This window comes from Varroa destructor, unplaced genomic scaffold (assembly GCF_002443255.2).
Source record: "Varroa destructor unplaced genomic scaffold, Vdes_3.0 BEIS01000005.1, whole genome shotgun sequence".
Taxonomy (NCBI): Eukaryota; Metazoa; Arthropoda; class Arachnida; order Mesostigmata; family Varroidae; genus Varroa; species Varroa destructor.
The window spans coordinates 4,250,546-4,276,438 of NW_019211458.1; the positions used below are offsets into that span (position 1 = coordinate 4,250,546).

General features: G+C 39.3%; 1 long non-coding RNA gene across 2 annotated transcripts in view; it reads right to left on the reverse strand.

The window, feature by feature from the left end:
• Window positions 1-11,044, reverse strand: part of LOC147755194 (uncharacterized) — a 48,330-nt gene extending 37,286 nt beyond the window's left edge. For both annotated transcript variants that reach the window (XR_015328956.1, XR_015328958.1), the window contains exon 1: window positions 10,889-11,044. This is a non-coding gene — a long non-coding RNA (uncharacterized LOC147755194). The remainder of the gene's footprint in view (window positions 1-10,888) is intronic.
• Window positions 11,045-25,893: the final 14,849 nt, after the last annotated feature.

Here is a 25,893-nt window from a genome sequence, read left to right on the forward strand (position 1 = left end):
CAGGTTTAATTAATTACATTAATTACACAGCTATAATGCACATCAACGCTTATTATCTATGAATCGGATGAGCTAAACTAAAGAGGCACAAAATCTGTCTAATCTATCCTAGTAAAGGTTTTGGGTAGCGGTATTTGTCCCAGGGAGGGTCTACATAAATGCAGGGGGGGGACATAAATGCGATTAGTTAAGAATGAGAGGACGGGTTATGTGGGACAGAATGTCAAACTAATTCACGTTTAAATGAGACATCGGGAATATTCGAGAAAGAGTACGATGTCCGTATTAGATCTCACACTGGTGCCTTGTATATAATCGGAAATCAACAGAAACATTTCTAGAAACTTGACTAGAATACGTGTGTTCAACTTGTACTATGTAAATAGTTATCCTTAAACTATTATGCTGTGCGTCCGTCTAGAGTATTGCCTATCTGTTACTGAAATTACTGGAACCTTTATTCTTAATTCAGAGGAGAATGTATGTGGCCTCACATTAACAGCATGGATGCTTTCAGCAATTTGTTTAAATAGCACAATACATGATATGAGTGCGTTGAGTCATGAAGTTATTACAACATACCAATAGGAAAGCGGACCTTTCCCTAAGGGTCACTAATCGCTGCAAAAACAGCGCAGGAGAATTTCACTGCATCACTGACATAAGCTTATAAAACAACTGAGTTAAGAAAACAAGGCTATTGTACCAAATTTAGCAAATTATAACTGAAATAAGAAGTAATGCAACACCGCCTTAAGAGAACAAAAACCGAGCGCCTGTAAATATGTGTGTACGATCGAGCAGTATTTTTGATGGTTGTAACCCTATTCAAAGGTTAGAAAAGCATGCTGAAATAACTGCAGTGACAGAGCGTCTGTTGAAACATTTAGAAAAAGTAAGGATATTTTAAGTTATTTTTTAATGCCAAAATGTCAAAAAGCATGTGAATATTTACTATCTTTTTTTCTATCTATATTTGGTGACATCCTGAACGCATTATAACATGCTTTTTGAGACTTGTTTTTGGTTAAAACAAATATTTATGACTTCATCTATGTACCTATTTATTACCAAAAAAATAATACAAACGATAACATTTTCTAGCTTTGGTGACGAAACAGAGTCAATACGAATAATAGAGGTGAAACGGATAAAATCATCGTGAAATATTTACTGTAACTTGTTATTACAAAAAAGGAAAGCCGAAAATACTGAAGGCGACGTCCCGAGGATAGAGTCAGTCTTCTTGATCCAACTATTTCCTAAATATTTCAAAAGAATTTATAAACATTACGAGCGAGATAAATATTTTCGCTTTCGAGTTGGTTGATTTCCTTAACGAGTAAATTATTACAGAGGTAACTGGTTCGATAGAGCAGGGAGTTGCAATGGAATAACTATAAGTAAGATCAATCAACGACAAAACACGCATTGCGCAAACCCCGCGAGTCCATCTAGCCTATTTATGTACTACTGAAATTGCCGTTTGTTTGACTGTTCGACCTAAATCGAAGCGGCTAAATATTTCTCTAATTGCTAAGTTTATTTCGAATAGAACAGCGCATAAAGTGGAGCCGACTGAATGAATACGTCTTTCCAAAGGGATTTTTTTTCCATAAAGCCATTTTGGCTAATCGGTTGTTTTCTGCAGTTATTCTCCATAATCGATTATAAATGTCTATGAAGAAGTTGTTATAGAGGCTGAGTTGAGTTGTATTAATGAAATTTTCGTCGAAAAGATTATTATTAAAGTAATAGTCGAATGTTCTCACCGACGTCATTCTTGACATTTACTGAAAGCTCTTTCGAGTTAAATCAAAAATACAATAAATGTCTCTATACCCAAATGCCCCGTAAAAGGCGAAAACTTTTGTGAAAGAAACCGTTCTTGATATTAATAGAAAGTCCCCTATTAAAAGAAAGCTGAGTTCAATCGTATTCGTATACCTAAAACGGATATTTTGGCGTAGAAACTCATACAGGATTTATTTTGCTCACGTCACGGTAGGGTAAAAGTGCATTCCTAGACAAATTCTCGATAAGTGTAAATTGGAAGATTACGACAGTTGACATGGCGAACACTTTAAATTAAAACATTCTTTAAATTATGTTGCCAAAAATACCAAAACACTGAAAATTTTCTCTTGTAGAGTACCATATTGATGACGTCAATTCTTTACAGGGATCGATAGGTCTCGACGAGTTGAGTAAAATGCGATAGACCCTTTTACAGCTAAAATGTTTTGGCCTGAAAAAGGCCGAATAGCGAATGTTATAGAGAATAGAGAATATTAGATTTTTGACGTAAGTGTACGTAGTGTTTCTTAATATGGACTAAAATCTTGTTCTCAGTCTTCGAGTCCGAAATGCAGTTTTAAGGGTGAAAGTTTAACATGGTGTTACATGTAAGGGGAAGTATTCTTCATACTAATTGGTAGATCTCGATCAGCTAAAGAGGAGTGCTATGCATAAATGGAGTTTAACATAAATATAGAGTTGATCCTTGTGAAAATTTCCTTAATTTATTTTTAGCGAGAAATGCGAAATTGAAAATATGTAGCTATTTGACATTAAAAGTCATTTTGATTTTCCAGATACGAAATAAATATGCCAACCGAGAATTCAAGTGCCTGTCTTCACTCAATCCAATCCATTAACAAATTTTTTCTTCATTGCACGTGGACCAGATGCGCTACTGAATGGGTTTTTGACTACTTGTACGCTGAAATATGAATTTTGCATTGCATTGTAATTTACCTCGGCGATAAATTTCAGTTAGCAAGAAAAACGCTTCTTTCTATATAGATCCCCACGAGGCTATCATTTCTTAAGTAGATAAACATTTTTGATCAAAATATAGTCTATTCTGGCCAGTGCGAACGGATTCGTGTAAAAAATCTCCTAGGAAACAAAAATCGCAAAACGACCAGATTGCACAAATTACTAGTATGTTCCATGGGATGAAAAAAATCTTTCCCGGAAAAAAATCAGTCATTCAATTCGATTCAGTCCTACACAGTTGTTTCATAGAATAAATGTTAGCGATAAGTTCACCCCAATCTGACCCAAACAGGCGGTCACAGTTTCGGTAATAGACTAAACGGACGCACGGGCTATGGTTAGGCCTGACTTGCCGAGGATTGTTTAGTTTCTCAGAACTTAACTAAACTATAGGTCGAGTACATACTAATAATTATCCTGTTGCAACTGCTATGCCCAGCCTAACACATTACCCTTGTGGGTGTTTCAATATGTTCGCCAGGGGGTTCAGTCAATCAGTGAATTTGTCTTGCTCCTTAAATGCCTTTTGGTACATTTTTATAACGTAAATGTTGTTCGTGTTGTCGTTTTGGTCGTGTTTGTTGGTTAGTCCTGGTTGAGTCCTGTTCCCAGAAAGCACGGTGAATAATTAGGTGTCAAGTCGGCCCTTGGCCCATTTTCAGTAATGCTGCAATTGATAGTCGACTAGCTAGTTGATTTTGTTCCTAGCTCAAAAACTTTACGCATATTATGTTAAATCAAGCTTGGTTTCATTCCCGAGATGTCGCTAATGCTTAAATGTTTTCCTTTTTCTCTATAAAGTGGTTATGTATTTTACTAAATGTTCTAATAAACGTTTCATGATTTTACACATTTTAGTGTAGTAGATGCATTGATTCTGTTTCTAAGACCTCACCAAATCTTGAAGCTCTTGGAATTTTTTAGTACATCAGTAGTTACGTATATTATATTAAATAAAAAGCGAATATCTTAGACATGTTTCGGTTGATGCGTCGATTTTATTCCAGGGACGTCACCAGAAAAGACATTTGCGTTGACAAATATTTTTTGCACGCTTCAACATTTTTTCTTTCAGAAATTAATTAGAGATTTTTTAGACGAAAGTCTACCGTACATTCGCCGCTTAAATTTTTCAATCGCCATTTATTACAAATTTACACAAAAGACAAATGGAAACGCAAGTTCACCCTGTTTTTACATGGACAAACAGATACGACCATTGTGAATATCACAATTTTTGTCCAAGAAAATCAATTGTAGGTGTAGGTATATGTATTGCATTCTTTTGCAGTTTGATTGCCGCCAAGAAAAAAACCCTTTCATAAAACACCATTCAAGATTTTATCTTTCGATCGGCCGAGGACTGATATTTAGGCAAATGAATATGCATTGAACATAAGTTCACTTCATCAAGAGCTTTCGGTTGGAAAATACTATTTTGGAAGATTTCCATGTCAAAAAAGTTACATTACTGTGTAACCTGGTCGAAAACTACCTGAAACCTGAAAGACTACCACATTCGGTTTTAGCTATTTTTCTATCGCTAAATAAATAGTTCGGTTATGGGACCATAATTACACCTATCAGATTTATAACTATCTAAAGCTAAAGGAAGCATATTTACTCAGCTCGCTAAATTCTATCGTTGGATTGAAAGCAATATCAGTAGGACGAACAACGAACATAAGCGAACTTTCGATAGTCGACCCACCAGGGAAGTGGCGCTGTAGGTTATGCATCAGACTAATTAACAGAACTACGATAATGAAGAATGAATGACTCGTGATATTCCTGTTTCATTGAATGGTGAAGGAGCAAATGATACAGGAGCGTGTGGCACCGCTGAAATATGAGAGCGAGAGACATTTGAACAACCCGATTCTTCCTCCGCCACGAAAAACCATTAATGGTAAGGCGGTAGACAGCATCGTACAGCCAGGCTAGGGCCCGTGCTGAGAGAATATTAAAAAAAAGCCGATGACTATCCGTACAGCCGTACATCCGTCGTGTTTACATGCATGAAATTCGAAAGACACAGGCGTTGTGTTTTTACAAGACATTAGTTATCTTTCGACCCGGACCAAAAGAACCTATGCTTTCCATTCCTCTCTTCATACATAACTGCAAAACGGCATATGATATTATTATGGAGAACGCGGGTCAGTAAAATGCAGCATTCTCGGCTCTTCCACTTTCCATATCACATTGCCCAGTCGTTGAGAGTGGATGGTAGAGCTAAAAAGGTGAGATAATCGGGTAGTTCCTAAAATATTAGAGAACAAAGCCTTTTTTAATGTAGAAACTCTGACAATCGGAAGGGGCAGGAGCCAGAAGATAGGTGAAGTGCCATAGGTGAAAAAAACACGAGAGGCTTTTAATAGCAAGCCTAGCCAGCTCCTCCTGGCTTTCAGAGTTGCACGTTGCAGCAGCCGGGTTACCTTCAAAAAAAACAAGTCACCCCACCGTTAAAGAACCGCCGACGGAAAAGGTAGCACGGAGCCGAATAGTTGACTACGGCCCACCCGCCCCAACTGACGAGGACTTCGTAAGGCAGGTACTGGCTTCAAACATAGACAGGCTTCCCTAAATGTAATTCCGTTATACGTGTACGGTGTAATTTTTAAATATATGTTGGCGTATATTTTTTATATATATTGCGTTTTACAGCACTACTGGAAAAACCTGCTTATTTTATCAATCAATCACCTTATTTACTTTCGCCAGGTGAAGTAGAGACACTGTAGTTCATATAGCATAGCATGTTATAACAGTAACATGCAATGCTATATTATACACACGACTAGAGGTAGGACTCCAGTACATAACACTAAACCAACGCAGTCGCTCACGAGAACGATCACGGAGCTTACAGCATAGTGGGACACTAAGAATTACAGTGACACTGTAAAGGCATTGCTACGCCGAAGCTCTTCTTTCTGGAGGTTAAGGGCAGCGTAGACATCCTCGGGCTAATGGAGACTTGAGCACCCGCATTTCTATTTCGTATACTGTCCTCCACTAGAAAGCAACGGAGGGAGCCGCCCCAATGGAGACATATTCGCTCTACAACAACTTATTTTCGTAGAACGTATGTCTCCACTGGGTGATAAGTGATTTCGAACCGTATTTAATAGAGAATAATGTCATCGCGTTACGTGGACAGCGGTTAATTCTCAAGTTCACGTCCGGACGACTGATTTAAAATAAACGTGCGCACTGAAGGAGAAACTCTGGCCGGAAACATTGTCCTCTCATTTGGCCTCTCCTCTGATCATTGTCGACAACTCGCCCGGTCATTTAAACGCAGCCTCATTAGATACTTTGAAGGCTCGCTCGCGATATATGATTGCTGGCTGTTCAATCCCAATGGAGCACTAGCAGCACCTGATTGTGGTTCAGCTTACGATACAGCCCCTCAGTCTTTTCCGTAGGCACAAATTGTGATTCAACTATACTTGACGGTCCTGTCCGTATGGTTTTAAGAGTCATGGCTAAAGTCCAGCCTGATTTCTATTCTTTGGCACCTATCTTTAAGGTGATCTATGTACGTGTTGCAAAGGCAACAATACCTTAAGAGACTTTAAACTCATCACCGGAACTTTGCACCTTGCTTTATTGGTCCCTCTGCCCTCATAAGTCACTTTTTGGAGATGTTTGCGTTAAAGGATACGATACCACGCACAATACTCTTTTTCTTCTGTAGTGGGGGAATGGGATCTCAATGCAACGCGATATCCTTCAACAAGGTTTATTTACAAAAATTCACAGTGCGGTAACTAATGTAAGGTCTTATGAGCCTACGCAACAGAAAAGCCCCCAGTCCAGATAGTGTCTGCAGCGACTATGTAAGATGCGCCATCGTTCTGGCATCGTACTAATCGGCACTATTTAATCTTTATATATTGGTACTATTTTATTAGTGAGCCCTAAAGGAAAAGGCCAGTTGGACCACGTCAAAGAATAACGAAGAATAGGATTGTTATAAGCTACTTTCTGGCATTATGACTAAGACTGGATAGCTATTTAGAAAGCGTACCCGTCATCTCAACAGAGAGACATGGGCCAAAAAGTTTCATAGGAACGGCATGCAGGATCCGGATAATCGACGTTAAGAACGCAACAGCCACGCCGCGTAATACGTGGTGTACGTCGACTTTAAAACATCCTTCGACTTAGCGTCCAGGGACAAGGTTATACTTAGTTGACCGCGGTGGATGTCTCCATGAATATGCCCAACCTATTCGCTGCGGTTACGCAGCAGAACAGGATCACTATCAATGACGGAGTGGCCGAGCTTTCGCCCTTCATGCGGACAACTGCCTTAGGAAAGCAACCTAAAAGCCCATTCTCATTCCTCATCTTACTGAGTGATCATCTTGGCTAAAAAAGTCAGTCGCAGAGGGCTGAAAGATATACGGATCGGAAAGGTTCCAAGTGCAGCAAACTCTAGCCGGGCTGTCACAGACTTGACGCCGACCATAAACGGAATAAAAGTTTGAAAGAGAAGGTAAAATAGCGGCCACTAAGACCTTGTATCTCGCCAGGTTGCTTTTTGTATTTGTGTTTGAGGTTGCTGGTCTCCGCGAACGGCAGAGACTTCACTGCACATACCATCGAAAGGTGAAAGGAGACAGTGTGGGCCGCATAGGCGATCAAACTTCCCCGTTACCCCTCCCTTGAAACGGACCTTATATTGTTTGACTTCAAAGTAGTTACGATCGAAATATACGGAATACGCGTTATTTGAGAAGACTGCTTTCGGTGGAGAACCTTTAACAATAAAACCGTGTGTCACTCGCTTTGCAGGAAATAGATATCTCACTGCTCGTTACCTCCTTTAGGGTAAATCTTAAATCCTGTGACAAATCTTTTTTTATTTTGAGTTTGAAATGAAGTTTGATTTGTGTAATGGACAGGCATAAAAGAAGTCGCACCTTGCGTGGAAAACATGTTTTTAATATTTTGTTTCTCCTAAAATTTTTTTGAAAAGATGCTAAACATCTTTTCTTCTGTTCTTGCTAAACAAGAAAAATTCGTCGAATCGAAAAAAATTATTAAAAAAAAATATTTTTTGAGCGGTTTCCTACAAGTGCCGATTAGAACGATGTGGCTGATGCGACGAGTTGTACTTGCTTAACATTTTCGAAACGCATTCTTATTCCACTCTAACATAGGCGGGACAAACTTCTAAATAGATTTTTGACAATTTTAGCGCCAAATATCAGTGTTACAAATGGGAACATGTATTGCATTTTTACTAAGCTCGTCGAGATCTTAAATTGACGTTAAGTAAAACGTTTTTTACATGGAATACTTCCTTAAGTTTTCGCGTTTTGGGAGCATTCCCAACCCGAAAACGGAGATTCAAAAATAGGGGTATATTTAGTTTTAGTTAAGCTCATCAAAAGTTTTTGGTTGGCGTTAAAAACTCTACAAAGACTTTGTGTAAACATTCGGCATTGAAAATATAGAACATCTTAGCCCAATAACTGTCCCAAAGATATACGTAAAAAGATGCATAAAAGGGCATAGATCGCAAAAAACAAGAAAGTTGTTAAATTCTATTATAGAAAAGAAACTTTCCCCAGCAAAACTTCATCGGCTTCATCCTACGTTTAATTTAGTTTAATTCTAGTGACCTGCCCAAAATTAGCCGGATCAAAAAAGCCTGAAAAAAATCGTTTAATTTTGCTCTTGTTTTATTAAGTGTTCGTGTTGGATGATTTATTTGCCGTTGGCATGGAGCTAACGTCGTTGACCATCGAACTGTTCTAATCCCTCTAGTTTTACGCCATACATACGTGAATTAAAGTAGTTGTTTGTAAATTTATGAATAAGTGATTCCCTACAGAAGCCTTATTGCAAGAAAATTTTTACAATGCTTCAAAGATTTTTAGTTCTATTGCTGTTTCTTAGTTTTTTTTTTTTAAATAATGATGTTTTGGGAGTTCCGCACGCGACGTAAAGCAACAATGTAGTTCTTCGACTTGCAGTTTTCGCTACAGGAAGATGTTTGTATAGGTTATAAATAATGATGTTTGTCGCATTCCAGAGTTCCAGAGGATTCAAGTTTCTGATAAAAAAAAGATCAGTGAGTATTTTTTAGTTGCTAGTTATGTGTGACAGTCCAGAGATCTTAAGTATATAGGCAAATTTCGGGGGGAAATGTGTTGCTACCAGTTATATTCCTTGAGATATCCAGAGAGCCTTTCCATGCGAGTAATGTTAACACCCCGGACTATTCGGTCTACAGGAACTAAAATGCATTTTTTGACAAGTACGTATATCGAATTTGAATGTCCGTAGGTAGTTAAGATCGATGCATTGTGCCATAGAATGTAATCTCCTTGTTAACATTCTTTAGAAACCCATCTCCGCCGATGTCTAACAAAAAGGTCAGCGTCAGCTTTGTTCATGATTTTATTGCAGTAGCTACTTCTCTATCTCTCCTTACTTGGGCTAGAATTAAATTGTTCACAAAGGTTTTGCATGTTCCTCCTGTGGCGTCAACAGAGATCATTAAACCGCTGTCCTCTTCTAGACAATTGAAACGTCGTTGAAGAGTTCTCTTTGTTGCGCATTTAAAGTTGTTCACAAATATTTTGTTCAGTAATGTGCAGTTCCTGTTAAGAGTCGGTGTTTTCCCAGTGTTGATATCGGGGGATTGGCGGATCGAAATTTGACCTGAGGATATAAGGCTAGCGATGGGAAAAATCATGTTATTGTTCAGTAACAGATCTTCACGGTGATACTCTTTGGCCATTGCATTCTTAAAAAGGCGCAGTAAATGAACGGGTTAACGACTTCTTTCATGAACATACTCATAAAATGACGGCTCGCCTGAGACATTGAGTTAGTTCGGCGACTTCTATAGTTTGCTGTAGAAAAGTAGTCTTTTGAGTAAATTAGCTTCTTTTGGATGTTGCAGAGAGGACACTTTCAGTGATGTGGACATTAAAAATTTCAATTTCTTTATAACGGATTTATTGTGTAAAGAGAGATATTGTGTAAAGAGAGTATATTTTGATAGTAAGTGAAAAAAGTTGGAAGTTCTTAGCCGTTCTATCCTATTGTTTCACTTGTTATTGGCCTAGGTGTACGATTTGGGTGCATCGAAACATTTTGCGAATGCGCCGTGGAGCCGTGAATGCCATAAACCTTACATGTTTTTCATTATTTTCAATTAGTTACGTAGAGGTACCTTTTTGAAAAAGACTTGGTTGTTCGTGCACCAAGTGTGAAGGTAATCATTCGATGGATGTGTGCTGTCCCCTGATCATAAGGCCTAATATTTAGGAAACGAATGTTGCAGTGTTCCTCGATTTAGTTCACTTTGAAAATAGCTCTGTCATTTTCCTAATTGTATATTTCATAATATACTTGATTGGCTCGAGCATATTTTAGCTTTAAATTGACAATTGGATGTTTTCAGAAGTTCTGTGTTATATCAAACAACCCCCAGCGAAGTTGTACCACTATCATAGCGTTGTGGTTCTCGTTGTAACCGTGGTCGAATTTGAGATTTTAGCTTTATCAATTTGCCGTAGTTTTGAGGATAGTGAAACACGTCTAGTGAAAACAGTAATACATACTGTAAACAGTTACAGTATGTATTGCTGATCTTGAGAATCGTTTTCTATTCGTTTGTCTATTTTTATTATTTTGTTCAAAAGAATCGCTTCTGTAGCGTAGGATGATGTACCGCGGCGTTATACCTAATCCCGTCGCATTTTGAACAATAATTTCTACTTTGTCTGCTGTTTAAGGATTTTGCATTTTTCAGTGTCCGCTTGACGATCATCGATCGAGTTCAATAACAATACACGTCTTTTTGAATCCTTTTGTGTTCTTTTGTTGTTAGATAATGAGTGTAAGGATCGTTCTTTCGAAGTTTTACACGACACCACAAACGACTTAGTTTGTAGGAATCGTTCCATGCTGTCTTGTGGGCAGCTCTATAAAGAGCGTTCAAATTAATGAAGTAGGTGAAAAAAATGGCATTGCTGACCCAATTCTGTAACAATTAAGACCCTGTAATATTAATGAAAGATTATATGTTCTTTTGAGGATGAAAAATTCAATAAAGAAAAAAAGAGTTATTACTTACTTGTTGTGTAAATTGCGTTGGATTTGCGTTGTACGATGTACATGTCTTTCCGAGTGCCGACGCGACATCGACTATCATTTTCACTCTGCTCAGGAGCTTGTTTTTCACGAAGCTGCTCCCTGTCTTTTATTTGCGTCTGTTGTTTCATTATTTTTGAGAACGTGCTGTCTCTTACATTCTACTTTATGTCGATCATTCGTCTCTTTTTTGCAGGCTCGCTTTGCTCTGTTCCTATTTCTATTAGTTTGCGGAAGTGGCGATGTGGCCATAATGATTTCTGTATAGTATGGATAATTAGTAGGCTATAATCTTGATGAATATAATCTTAATGAACACAAGTTATTGTATTTTCGTAATATAGTTAAACAGCTTGATAGTTAAGCACATATGCTAATGCAACAAATTGAGCATATGTGCTTACAACAATTATTGTATACCAGCGAAGACGATCGTAATGGTAAAACGGTTTTTTCAAACATGGGATATAAGGATAAAGTTGCTGCACCGACGAAACGTATTAATGTACGCTGTATGATACGTTTCTTCTAGGAGGAAGATGTTTGGCCAATCAACTCACATCTTCCGCATAGATTTTCCCGGAATGAAACTTTAGCAAGCACTCGAATGAAACCATTTTTAATACAATCGTTTTGGGTGGGTTAAAATCAGCTACCGAAGACTTTCAGAAGGATCAATTAGAAAAAGCGTGCGGGCTTTACCCCGCACCTGTGTCGTCGTTGAATGTATCAACTAATGTAAGTCGTTAATATGAGTTAAGCGGAAACTAAAAGTCGAGTACATGTTTGTAATTGATCTGTGGCATTGGCCGTAAATTATTTATGGCCGGACCCCTGACACAATTTTTGTCTACGAGACCATCTGTATGTAGACCTAACGTTCGCAGCAGCAGGTCGTAACTTTACACAATGTAGACAATAAAATCGGTAATAAGGAAAGAACAGAGAGGCCTTGTGTGGTAACTGAAGGTGCCTTTGTCGAGGTGGTACCTGTGTGGGCATTGGCCAAGCCCGAACTTTGCTGCTAATAGGTGATCTAATGCGCACTACAAAGGTGCGAAGGGCAAATCATTGTCCGGTACAGTAGAATGAAAACTCCATCAATCGTTTGACCCTGGGCCTTATGAACCGTTATAGCAAAGCACAACTGTACAAGTCGCCTCAAAAGCAGTACCTGCTTTATCAAAGAGTGAGATTTTAATTCTGTACCCACGATATAACTGAATGCGCGGTATTCAAAATTTTCCGTCGAATTTCGCGATGCACTCCACGTTAAATGGCTCTGACTATTCTGTCAATGAAAACTAATATACGCCTGTCGGCAAATGTGCCCATAGGAATTTCAGATGTGATGGGACGAACAAATGAGATCAATACACTCTGCAACTGAATCGTCCTGAACAAAAATATTCTTGAGCAGCGTAATTGTGCAGTTGGCACCTATCCTCATATATATAGATCAGACAAGAAGCCGGAGTACACAATATGCTTCCATGGGTGGAAGTGTCTCTCTAGCTGTGATTGTTTGGTGCAGGCGTCCTTGATGTCGCCAAATGTACTTCACCGCACCGTACAATGTGTAGTAGTTGGCGCAAGTCGCCTGAGCATAATGATAAGATTCCGTCGAAAGGGACACCTGCAGGGCGTATATAAGTGGGCACACAATTGGTGGCCTTGGAAGACTTCGTCTAATCGTGGAGCACTTATCCTTATATTAACTGGGTGCCGTTGAGTGAAGCAGATCTTCGGAAGTAAACAAGTGGTCTTCGGTATGGGCAGTGTGGCTGCCGGGCATTAATGTTGTCGCGGTGTAACAGCTAGAGCCAATATTGTATTTGTGTGCAGTCGTGTCAAGATTAAGCTCGTAAGAAAAAAATTTTTCCTGTAACACTAGGTGCGCCGACAAGAACCATTTTTCGTCTAACTGTGCATAGACGCTCGCAGACATCATTGTAGACTACTCTCTGCTGTCCATATAAAAAGCATTTTCCGAACTGTTCGACGAGATCATATTGGATCTCCGATGTTTGTATTCGCTTAGGCTAGCCAGATTAAAATCAACTAAAGCTTTATTGAATTCATTGGACTTTTTGAGTCTCTTTTCTGAGTTTGATTTGCAGGAACCGGAGTTATAGGAACGGAGTCCGAGTCATGGCCTGGGGTACTATACGAAACTGCTTGGCAGTACATTCTACAGGTGTAATGGGTTCGTAATATTCCCAGTCAATAGGAAAATAACAGTAATAACAAAGACGTCTCAAACAGATTCGGGAACCTGTGTCTGTGTGACGTCGTGTGCAGTTTGCGGCCAGTGTTGATCTTCTACAAGGAGGCCCTTCTCTGCGTATAATTCTTTGAAAGTAGCAAAAAGGACACAATCATGTATTCTCAGCGCATTGAAGGAAGTTGGTGTATTAATGCTATAGAATGGGAAGAGCATTTAGCAAGTCTCGTCCCAACGCGAGTTTGCTGTATAGTGGCAGCCAAGAGTGCTTGCTTGATAAGTACTACAGATGGTGATGTGGGATCGCCACATCTTCCCTCTATCGATTCAGGTGCGATTTGCCCAGGTTTATACCTGAGTGTGTCTGCAGAAAGCAATGATTTGGTAAACTCACCCTACTGACACAGAGACAGGAGCGATATTAACTTTGTTGGGCAGGCGTTGTAGGTTTATCGCATACCAAATCCTTGCGGAAAAACATCTTGCTTTTAAAACGCTTAATAAGATAATAAATAATAAGAAAATTAAAGATTTGTGTGACCGCCTGGTAGGAGCCAACGTATGGTCTATTGAGGTACTGCTTGATCTCGTCTAGATTGAAACATGGCTTTATGCCATCCTTCGAGCGTATATTTGGTGATGCACAAGTCAATTGACTAGACCGAGAAACATAACTCTTTATAATGTAGCAGTCGTTGAGAGGTAACAGTCTTAGATTCTCAGAAGGTAGGTGTTGTACGGCACAACCCACTAGTAGGTAATTGCGTAATTCTTCCCGTGGTCACTCTTTCTGTGGCCTATAAAGCCGCCCATTTCTGGTGAACGCCATTTGCACGTTGGATGGGCATTGTCGGCATAAAGTATGCGATTAACGAATTCTCTTTGTGCTTTGTGTGTCTTTGTGATTAAGGAATTCTCTTTGTGCAGGGGCTACCTTGCACGGCGATGTCACTGTGTAAAGCGGCCGTATGTCATGCGTTTAAGCACTAATCTATAAAGGTTAAGTCTGCTTCCGAATCGGTTATTTCAGCATGAATTAATGTGTACTACTCATGCGATTAGGGCCTCGTGTGCTAGCTAAAGAAAGATTTGTACATATGGGAATTCTTTAGCAGCCCTTCCTTTACTGCCAAATACGCAATTACAGACCCAAATGCATGCATGGGACGGATTTTTTATTCAATTGAAGAACTATGTTCACGTGATCCTTGAGCCTTTAGTGAAGCTCGATACAATTTCAAGTATTGTAAATCATAATGGGGAAAAGACTCGTTGCCTTAAGTGCGAATATACATAGCGGCATCATGGTCTGACTCAGGCGTATATAGAGGGCCACCCTAAAGGAAAATGAGAAGATATAGCGATCCAACTGGCTAAGTCACTATCTACTGCGTTAAAAAGGTCTTGATAGATAGTAGCTTGTGTGGTGTGTTCATCCGTAGGTAGAAAGGTTTTTCCTTCTTCGTAACGTACCGCCGAAACAATCGCCTTGCATAGAGGATATTATTAAATGAACTGGCGCGGGCTATATGGTACGCGTAGTACCGAACGGCAATCAGTTTCCTGTTCTGTGTCATCCGCCACGAAAAACACCAGTTGTCCTTCCCACGCGCGAGCAATACGACGTATTATAAGCAGTTATGCAATCCATGTGATTCAGAAATAAATCGCGGTCTACTCAAGTGCGTGTTAAGACGACCTTTGCCTATTAGGATATCGGAAAATTTTTAATGTGACACTCAAAGCTGAGCCGGATTAGACAGTTAGTCTGACCTCGTCAACTGATTAGGTGCTACATGTCGCTCGTTGCCTAAGCTTTCACTGGCCGCCTGTCCGACTCAATGATGATGCGAGCATCTTGAAGGTCTGCATTACATTTCTTCGATATTGTAATGTATAGACTAGTTCGTATAAGACAATTTTCAAGACTTTTAACGATAACAGAGCTCGGGCAAAGGTATAATATAATAAGCGACGTTTCGCGCTGTCCTGGGAGTCCTTAAAATAGATTTGTAAAAATTTACACGGCTTGTCGGAAGATCGCGTTAGGAGGCTTGTTCTTTGGTGCATTGCGCTCTGTGTAAGTAGAGGTAGTCTGTACGTGTTTTCGGCAGCACGGAAGCCCACTGACTCAAGGTACCTGGAACAGTGTATTATTGTTTCTTAAAAACATCCGGCAACATTGACGGAAGTGCTAATCCTCTTTGCTTGGGTTGGATCGACAGTCACAACGGCCCCCTAGGGCTCTCATCCACAGCATAAGTCTGCCAGACCGTGTCATGTTTCACTGTCTGTTGAATGTGCATTGCTCCTGTCGGCGTGTCCCGACCCTTGATTGAAAGTAGGCTTTTGGTAGAGTAACGGAGGTATGTTTAGCGGGTGCCCGACGGACGTACCAAAGGCCACCTCTAGGTTGTCACTTTCGGTCTTGTCTAGGCTGTCAGTGTCGACGTAGGCCAGGGCGCGGCTACAGGTGCACAAAGGCGATATTCGAGCAAGCTGGGGCAAAATGGCGGACGTACCAGGCCATCTAGAGTACTGATATCGGTGTTGATAGTGCGATCCCCTAGTGAAAGTTCAATGAAACGTTCTAAGAGCTCCAGGGGTCGCGCTCGGGTGATGCGTGAGCCGTAGCTATCACTGCCGAATTCAGGTCTTACCATATATATATATATATATATATAATAATATGTATATGTATATATATATGATAATAAGGTGACCAGGCTGCCCAACTCTAGATGGGGCTTTCGTTTGATTCGTATACCTGTGTACATAAACATGTTTCAAAATGTTTAGGTTTCATAATATGGCGACACGGCTCTACAACGATTATGTCGTAATTATGTTGCTGAGCAGTTTCTTTCAATGAATTATTTTTGTCTACGTGAACTAATTGTGCAAGAGCCAAAAAAAACTAGACAGTTTAGAAATGACTAATAGTATGTATCAATATTAACCACTACTGTGTATCATTTTCTTCCAGCAGCAATGAAAATTACCATAGTGATACCGGAGACATAAAAATACTTCAAACTGTGTGCTGCTGGTGCACTGTAGAAGCAGTTTTTCCTACCACACACCGAGCATTCTTGTTCACGCAAATTTCAATATATCAATGCGGATGAAACTGGCCGCTTTTGCGCAAATTAACATTATTCCCTGTGGAAAAATAAACCTGATGCTGCTTTCAAAAATGAAAGGAGAACATGAAGTTACTGCTGTTGGATTATGACCAACCAAATGGGTATCATGATATATGGGGAAAAAGCAATACTTTCGCTGTAAAGAAAAGGTATTAGACCGATCAGTTCTATCGTGCCCGTAGGTTTTTCCAGGGTGAAACCAAAAAAGCTGGTTCAATTGGACCTCTTTAGTTTTGAACAAAACCCAAGATAGAAAGCCGCTAAACTTAAAATCATAATATTTCTAGTGTTGGTCTGTAGTAGTAGTCTGTAGACCCACGAACATAACTGAGAGCAACGTTGAACTGGCCCAAGTTATCCGAAATAAATGAGATCGCAACAACTGAATGGTATATAATGTTTCTGGAGAACGAGTAGAGTGACTCTTGAGAACAGCAGGATCTCGTGTTTGCATTGGCCCTTAGTAATTTTGAGATGAGTATAAATCGTGCGCGAGTACTCTGTGGTGTGGCATAGATAATCTAAGCGCCATTCAATATGTGGTGGGGTACAGATACCATAGGGCTGTTAAGGAATCTGGTAGCGAAGTAAACCGAGTTGGCATTATCTGAGATCTGAATGATAAAACGCGTGGTTCGCGCTAAATAACATAATTGGCAGGCAAAGTAATAGTATTATTTGGCAATTTTTGGATGAATTTTCTCAACAATATGGAAAAAGAACTGAAAGCGATCGGCGTCAACCGCGGCGAGGCGCATATTGGTAGTAATGTTTCGTCAAACGCTTTGCTTGCAAATGCTTGACGTAAGGATCTTCAATGTTGGCATTGTGCCGCGTATGGCGGCAGATAGCAACTGAGAGAAATCGATCCGCCTAACGGTTTGTGGTAGTGCACGGTGTGTGACGTATCTCACCCAGTTTATGTAACATTTAGGTTTCAAATTTCTGATAAAAATTTACGTATATTTAAGATGTCTGTGAATTATTTGTATTGGCAGTCCATTTTCTTGGCCAGTCAACAAGTTGTTTGCCATTCGGGGTCTTTTGTACCTAGGATGACCGGCGGTAGGTAAGGTAGACTCTCAATTTAGGATTCCATTTTTGAAGCCCTCGCTGTATGCAACACAGATTAGGCTGCTTCAGCAGGTTTTAATTATGGTTAAAGATGAAATAAAGTAGGTTTCATGTATAGACTTGGGGAGATTCAGGGTTTATCTCGACTCGTATACAATAAAATACTATTATAGAATCACAAGGCATGTTGTACGGGTAATATGGGTGCTGGGTTTGCTTTTCGCTAACGGTTTCGATTTCGTAATTTAATAGACGAGCCAGGATAGAGCAATAGTTTGATAATTGTTGCAATTAAAAAAAAACGAGTGCACTAGCACACATCACTGGTAATATTGAACTCCGATCAAAGAATTTTAAGCTGATAGAAGGTTAAAAGTCTCAGTAAGGCAAGGGCTTAAACAAAAGGGCCTAAAAGTCCTAAAGGCGCAAAGAATCTTAAAAAGTTTAACCGTGGAAGCTTATGTCTACAGCCTAATACTCTGCTTTTTAAGACGCCCCTTAATGCCGCTATCAAAAACCCAAGAAATGTTTTTTGAGCCAATTCGATGAGCTTTTGAGCTTTTTAAACTCCGGTTCGCTTCATGGAAATTTTTCCTGGATTTATAAGAAGCAGCATTAAAAATGGCAATAGCATAGATAATCAATTTCGGGAAAAAAGAGAACCTTTTATTTTAGTGATTATTGTTCTAATTCTATATAATTAAATTAAAATTAATAAATAAAATTCTAAAAATAACGTACTGTTTTTCTATTATAGTGAGCCTAGCGTTCTTATAGTACGAAAAACAATGTAGGCCACTGATGTATTTCTGATTTTGAAATATGTACAAAACGCACATCGTCACATACGCTAGTTTAGTTACGCAGAGGCTAAAATAATTGCTTTAAATGGTCTTACTACTCTGAGTGCTTGGCAGTAATCCGAGTTGAGAAGTTTCGATTTTAGTTATACAGGTGCCCTTTCAAGCGTAAAGGCTGCAGCGAAGTTATACCCAAAGTTTACTTGTCGGCCACTCACCCTATAGAGGTACGATTTCTAGATTGCCTATGAGACAGGCATTTCCACTTTGTTTCGGCTGATCGTGACATTAGTGCGGTAGAGCGGTTTTAGGCTGGACAGTAAACCTGGAGGACGAATTCTAGATTATACGCAATAATATCTAAATTAGAAGAGTAAGCCCATGTACCAGTGTGTGTTCAATGATGGGACAACGTGCAGAATCCAAAGGGAGTAAAAGTTGCTCTATGTTCGCTATTCTAAGCAAAGGAAATTTTGCTTCATCCGGTTAGTATCACTTTGGAAGGAGAAGTTTGGTACTGTGGTTTGCCGTCAGAAGCTTTGTGTTCTTCAAGGGATTGCGGCAAGATCGTGAGGAACGATGCGGTCTGTTTTACGTCGTGAATGAATGAGTGTAAAACGAAACCACATCGGGCGTTTTTAATGAGCTGGCAGACATCCACGATACGATAATCCAGATGCTTACTGATAAGCTAGGCTTCCTAATAGCCAAGGTTCACATTTTCGCTTAATACGTTTAGTATCCTGAGCAGTTCAATAAATTTGGATGTGGGAACCAAAAAAGTCGAAATCTCGTGGAATTGCTCCACGCAACTGGTTTCGAGATCGGAAACAGTACTGCCTTACCAAAAGAAACCCGTCCTAAGGGAGTTCAAGAACTACGCGAAAGTGTTGATAATGATCAAATGGGTGACATAGGTTGAGCGAAAAGTGACAATCTTACTACCACGGGCCACACTATCGATAACAATGGCATCATACGTAAGGTGCAAAATCGATACGTCTCGAGGACGTTTGTTGACCGTAAATGTGTAAGGCCATATCTCTATTAGCCTTACTGAGGTATACGATATATATATATATATATATATATATATCGTATACCTCGGTAAAGCGCCCAGCTATAAAAATTTTTTAATTCTTAGGTAAATAATGCTATATAAATAATACCTGCATATTAGAAGCTGCCTGATACCGAATAGATCATCATAAACTAGTCGCAGCCCTATTGTTGATAATATATTTGGCGGTTACAAGACCCGGCGGGCTTTGAAAAAAAATGAAACTAGCTGCACTAAAATGATGGTTTCTTAGCTCTCTTCCTTCTTTATAAAATAAACTATACATAAAATAAAATAAAACTGTGTAAAACAGTTGTCCCAACGCCCTAACAACTCCAGGACAGCCATACATCTACGCCCCATGTTTTCATACGCGATTTCTGTCTATGGTTCTTTGGAATAAATCTATACTAGAATATGCTTCCTAACCAGTTTCCTTTTTAGGGTAGGAGAAAAAAAAGTTACAGAATAACTATATAGATTTAGATCAGAAAAATTAGCGGATTGGAGCCGACTTTGGATATTGCTTTGCTCAATAGTGGTATAATTAACACATGGCCATGATGTCTGTTACGTTGTAATCAGAGAATCACATTGCGTGTTTTAGTTGCCGTGCCAATAATCAATAAGTATTTTAAGACAGCCTAGCATTGTTTCTTTGGCGAGTATATAATAATAGCAGATCCCTCTGATGTCCACTAAAGGTACTAACATCACCTCACGCCCGAATTTATACCACACCGAGCTCGATTTAGCTCTAAATCGGCACTGTCCCTTTTAGCTTGGCAGTAAAGATTAAATCGTGCCTCGTTTACGGCGACCATATGTTCCAAGCGGGTTTTTTTTATTGACTAAAGTTCGGCGAATGGTACATGGAATATGGCATACGCACTTCCAGCTGGTCAATTCTCAAGAATCGTTTCTTTCCCAGTTTCTGCATTTTCTGTGTTTGGGTTATGTTACTGTAACACATTACATGTACAACGGCAGGTTTGGCCGACAGAATTTTTAGACTTCAGATACTCCTTTAATGACTGCGACAGTGTTTTCATCAATCTTCGATCAATTTCCGCACCGCAGGCTTCTGAGAAACAATAACTTAACTATTGAGCGTTGATTTTAGTGATACTCCAGTAGAACGTCACTTATCTATCTACTGACCAAGTTTTGTTTTCTAGCAATGCGTAGTTCAAAAGGTTGATAATTTAAAAGCCTGTCGAATCCACTTCTTCAATTGCAAATTGATTCAGAATAAATAATGAATGTTAAAACCGACATATCTAAATACAGAGTGCCATGCCACCGCTTTTCAGGACAAGATACTTGCGGAAAAGGGTATTACTTGTAAATATATTAATTGAAAAAGCTTTTTGTTATATACTATACGTGGTCAGACACTATACGTGTTCAATGTGTTGTCAGATTACTGTGGGACTATATGTGTGATGCACTAACTTTTTTTTTTGTTTTTGTTGTTTGTCGGTTGTGATGGTATTAGCATGAATCGGCACGATATTATTGACCGATCCTGAATTTTACTAATAAAGGCAGTTGTGGATTTGGTTGGCATGTTCAAAACGCTTAACATCGCGTATACTAACGAGTTGGCCGCTGTCATCATGATACATTCTATCAGTCAACATGTTCCAGTATTAAAAGCGCATAGAATTGAACAAACGCTGATGATAGAGCCTCAACATTTTAACGAAGAAAGGAAAATCCGTTTTGAACGCACGTGCGAAACACTAGAAACAAAACAGTGACTTTTGAAATGAACATCCCCTAAATCATCCATAAATAATGTTTATTGCACTGGTTGTCCGAAGTTTTTTATTGTTTTTGCTCATAATTTAACAAAATCCACTGGCTAACAACGACGCGAGACACTACGCAAAGAAGATACAACGTTGTGTTTATCAATGATGGAGCCACCCAACTTGAAGGTTCATCTCTTTCAAACCAAGAAAGGACAGCCACTGCCAAGAAAATTGCATTGAAGTGATTGTGTTATCGGTGATTTCTGTCTACTGTAATAGTAATCTGCGGAATGCTTAACCTTTTTCTTGCACCTTTATAGTTACGGGTTTAGCATCAGAGTGGCTCACATTAGTGTGCCTTGAGTATTTATGGCAAGCTCTGGCAAGTTTTGACAATTAGCTCATCTGGAGCTCAACTCTCGATATTTAATATGTGTGTAAACAGTTATTAGTAAAAAACGACCGACTTCCCACAAATGACAAATCTATCGCTTTAGTTAATATTGCTAACAGTTATAAATCGCTTATCATTTTTACCGGCAGACAATTGCTGCTTTTCACCACGATCACTTGGAAGCAGTTGTTCCACTATGCGTGGCATTGTCGTCGTCGGTATCATTCCCATCACTGATTGCTCTCTAGCGCCAGCAGTGGTAATGCAGTGCCGGGCGTTTCGTCATTCCTCTACTTTCATTGAACTAAATTTTTACTGTTTGGCCGTGTTTTCCGTATTTCATTGAAACATCCGAGCTTCACAGAGACTCCGCACGCGGTATGTACCTTAACGATAGCAACGAAAGCAACAGCAGTGACGATAGGATTCAACAATACCTTAAAAATCTGTATTTCCTCGCTTGGGAAATTTAATGTGAAAAGTAGTTTATGAAAGAACTCCCGTGGCTATAAGCTGCAAAATATATGCGCTGCAAGAAGACGAGCCAAATAATGCCAATCGGATACTAATGACATATATCCCAAAAGGAAATAAAGAACTGATAGCTTACAACGTCCGCTTCGTTAAAAAGTGTCATCAACAAAAACGGCAATTTCGGAAAATCTACCGTTGATATTGACGTAAAGCAAGCAGCCACTAGTCGCTTTCAACGCGGAAGACAAAGAAGTGCTAGCTGTTGTGGTGGTTTGGTAGTGTACTTTTAGCTCCAAATTGGATACTTATTTAAATATCAAAACACTAGTATATCATAAAAAATGTAGTGGCATATAACGCACTAAAAAATCGTTATATTCAATTTCAAGATGCAATCTATTCTTATGTTTCTTACATGGCATGTAATTGTCGAATAAGCTAGGATTTGTGACCACATCTAACACGCCGGATATTGTGCCAGAAAAAGATTGTGATGGTATGTTTGTACTACATTAACAAGAGTAAGATGCAAGCGGGCCATTACTACATTTTTTGTATGTTCCTCCAAAAAAGGCTCGCGATGACGACGCCACTCAGTTAGACCTATTTTATTTGGTTTAAAGATCAGCGTAAACAGGATCGCCGAGACCTATTTTATTTGGTTTAAAGATCAACGTAAACAGGATCGCCGCCCTTCCTACTGAACTTTCCTCCAAGGCTGGACAGAATTAGTTTTTCGCTGTATAAAATAAATCCAACATATGTTATCTTTCATATAAAGAGGAGCTACCGATAGAATTGCCAAAAAAATGACGCTGCCGACAGCGAGTTGATCCTAGGTGTCTTTCACGCTAAGAAGAAGCTTTGCGCCAGATATTTTCATGGAACTGGCCTCGTTAACGGCACGAGAAAACGAATGTTAAACGTTTATGTGTCTACATTTGCGAGAAACCGATTTTCAGTTTTGAGAGTCATCTTAAATAGACCAACAAAAAGGAATTCTAAGTAAAATTGCGCGTTAGATGCAGACCTATACATGTATTGACTGCGAAGAAATGTGGCAGTGAAACGTCATTAGCTCCTTTAACTAGTAACAGTAACCACAAAATGGCGGGAACGACGCCGCTCAAAAGTAACCGACAACGACTACACTTTAGCGTAAACGCCAACAACGGATCTCCACGTCTCGATTGATTCGCCGTCGCCATTAAATAAGAATAGCATCTATTACCATTATCCACGATGTTCTAGTTTGCAAATACATCTATTTCCGCTGACCAACGTCGTTGATGGTGAGCTCACTGAGTGTCGATACTATTTGCTGTCAGAATTAGACAGTAAAAATATTTGCCCGCAAGAGCTTCCTTTAGACATTGGCATCAGCGTGTTGCAAATCAAAGAGCGTTTAATTTACCAACTACGGCCTACTACCGAAGTTAAGCTAAAAAGTGAAGATTGAACATCAACTTTTGAGCAACAAAAGTGAAAATCAACTTCTGACAACGTATTCCTTTGTTCTTTAATTACAAAGGTGAAACGTATTCCGGTGATTGTCCTATGGATTGTTGCAATAACTATTAAATGGCAAGCTATTGTCGCTGGGTGCTTAACTCTATAGGAACTGATACCTGAGTTTCGCAATTAGCTGATTATTATGACCAAGTGAGAAATTTTAACAATACTTTTCCTTAGATAAAGTTACCAGCGTAGCTCCTGTATTTCGCTTAATTATTTACCTGCTGGCCGGTATGCAGAAACTTTACTTGCATCGCTAAGTTTTTATGAGATCGTTGCCATTAGTAGCGTCAGTGAAAGGTTTTATATATTAGCCGCATCTCAAGTCATAAGTACTCACACATTTCGAAATTATGAAGTTCGGAAGTTTCGGAGTTCGCGCCGTGCAATTATTGGCATTTCCATACGGTTGTTTACAAGTAGCGTTAATACACACTGAAGTGCTTAAGTAACGATGCATACGAAACAAATAACCATGGGTTTCAGAAGATCATTGCTACGCGAGAAAAAATTTCATACTTGACTAGAGCAGTGGCATCTTACTCTCACTTATCTAAACAGGCTGAAGAATTCAATCAAATATGCCTTATTAAAAGTAATTTCTATAAACAATTGCATGCTACTGTCGTTTGTAAAGAGCACAAGAGCACCAACGATCTAACAAATTCTCAAACGCGTGCCCAGAAAGTTAAAGCCATTAAAACGCTATCGCGTCCTATTTAGCTGGTATCATAATTACACAATTCTACAAATTAAATTATATCGTTAACATGGTCCTCTGAACAACGTACAATGAACGAAATAAAAATTGGCACCGTCTAACGTATTCACAAGCAACTCATTTTTCAAGGTGTCGTAGCGTGCGATGAAGTGTGTTTTAATTTTTCGAGCAAGATTTTATACGGTTTCAAAATTGCGCGGTTTTCACTCTTTTGAACAGCGCGCGTTTTGGCGACTACTTTGATACTTTGATAAAACTCAACCAATTTGTTAATGCCTTGAATATGCTTGTGCTTCTAGCTATGACAGTTGTGCTAAGCAAATCCAGGTAAGTAATTAGCAGCATTGTACTTGTATTTGTTACGCAGCTATTCCTTGCATCAATGTTGGCTAGCTTTTGTGACTGATAGACTTGCTGCAATTTAACAAAGGTCTCGCTTCGAAGTTAATGGCAAAAAACTTGCATTCTACAGAAGACCACGGTTAAATGAACTAAAACAAGATATTTGACGTTATCAACTGCGCTCACTAACAAATAGCCAATTTCAGTACCCTCTCCAGTAAAACTGTTACTGTAGAACAAAACAGTGTGGGAAAAACAAGGCTTCTACAACGAATGTGTGAGACCTTGTCACATATATTTTTTTCGAAAATCGGCAGTACTATATTGTTTATGAATATAAATAACCCTTTTTTGAAGTCATGTGACGAACGCTAGGAAACAAAAATACTACAAGTGGTTTTGTACGCAGATCAATTCCGGTTGAGATAGCAAATCTATTAAAGCGGCATGCGATTTCTGTTATTGGTGATTTGCGTAACGATCACAATAATGCTAACCATTTGAATGTACTGAGTGAATATTTTCTACGGTCAGTAAGACATTTCGCTAATTGTCACTTTTCAAAGCTTATTCTTTATAGTAAATTTCGCGTAAAGATGAAAAATGCAAGGTTGATCATTATATTCTTTCATACTCGACGCGCTATTCGATTAAATCCTTTTTTTCGCTAACTTTTTTACGATCACAGACATGTCACGCTTTATTAAGTTTTATGTTAAGATAACAACCGGTCCAAACAATTGCCTTCGGCAATCTTTGCCAAAACGTAGAACATCGCATACAAACTAGTTTCCAAAATAGTTCTGCTTGACCTGCATATACGGTTTTATTCACTTGTTACTACTTACTCGGCTTGCTGACTAAAAACTTGAAGTAGAAAAACGTACATGTCATCCCAACTGCGCAGCATGGATTCCGGAAAGAAAATAGTGCTACGGAAACGGCGTGTAGGGTTCTGATGGCCGACGTCAAGAGAGCAATAGTCATGACGCGCAACCGTACAATGTCCGTAGATTTTAACGTAGCCTTTAACTCGGCGTTTAGATACAAGGTTTTGCTCACGTCGGTCAGGCCCTCGTACGTAGGCTCGACCTTTTTGCCGCGATTCTCCAAAAAAGCATCATCGTCAACGACGGAATAGCCAAACTCCTACCTTTCACACCGACAACTGTCCTGATCCGAGAAGACAGCCTGAGTCTACTCTTATTCATCTTCATATAGAAATAACAGCACGAAATCGATTCGCGTGTTTTCTAGCCGACTCGCTCTCTGGGGGGTTTATGTGGTCACTTTACGTTCTCAGCAATGAAAGAGTTAAAGACCTGTTTTAGAAACTAAGACCAAAAATTCGATGGAGGTTTCTTTGCTTTGGATCCAATGAGGAACAGCGCACAAAAAACAATGAACCGGTTACACAGACATGTTGTTGTCAGCTCTGCGGGAGACCGGGTTTCCACCACCCTCTAAAATGCGGGAAAAAT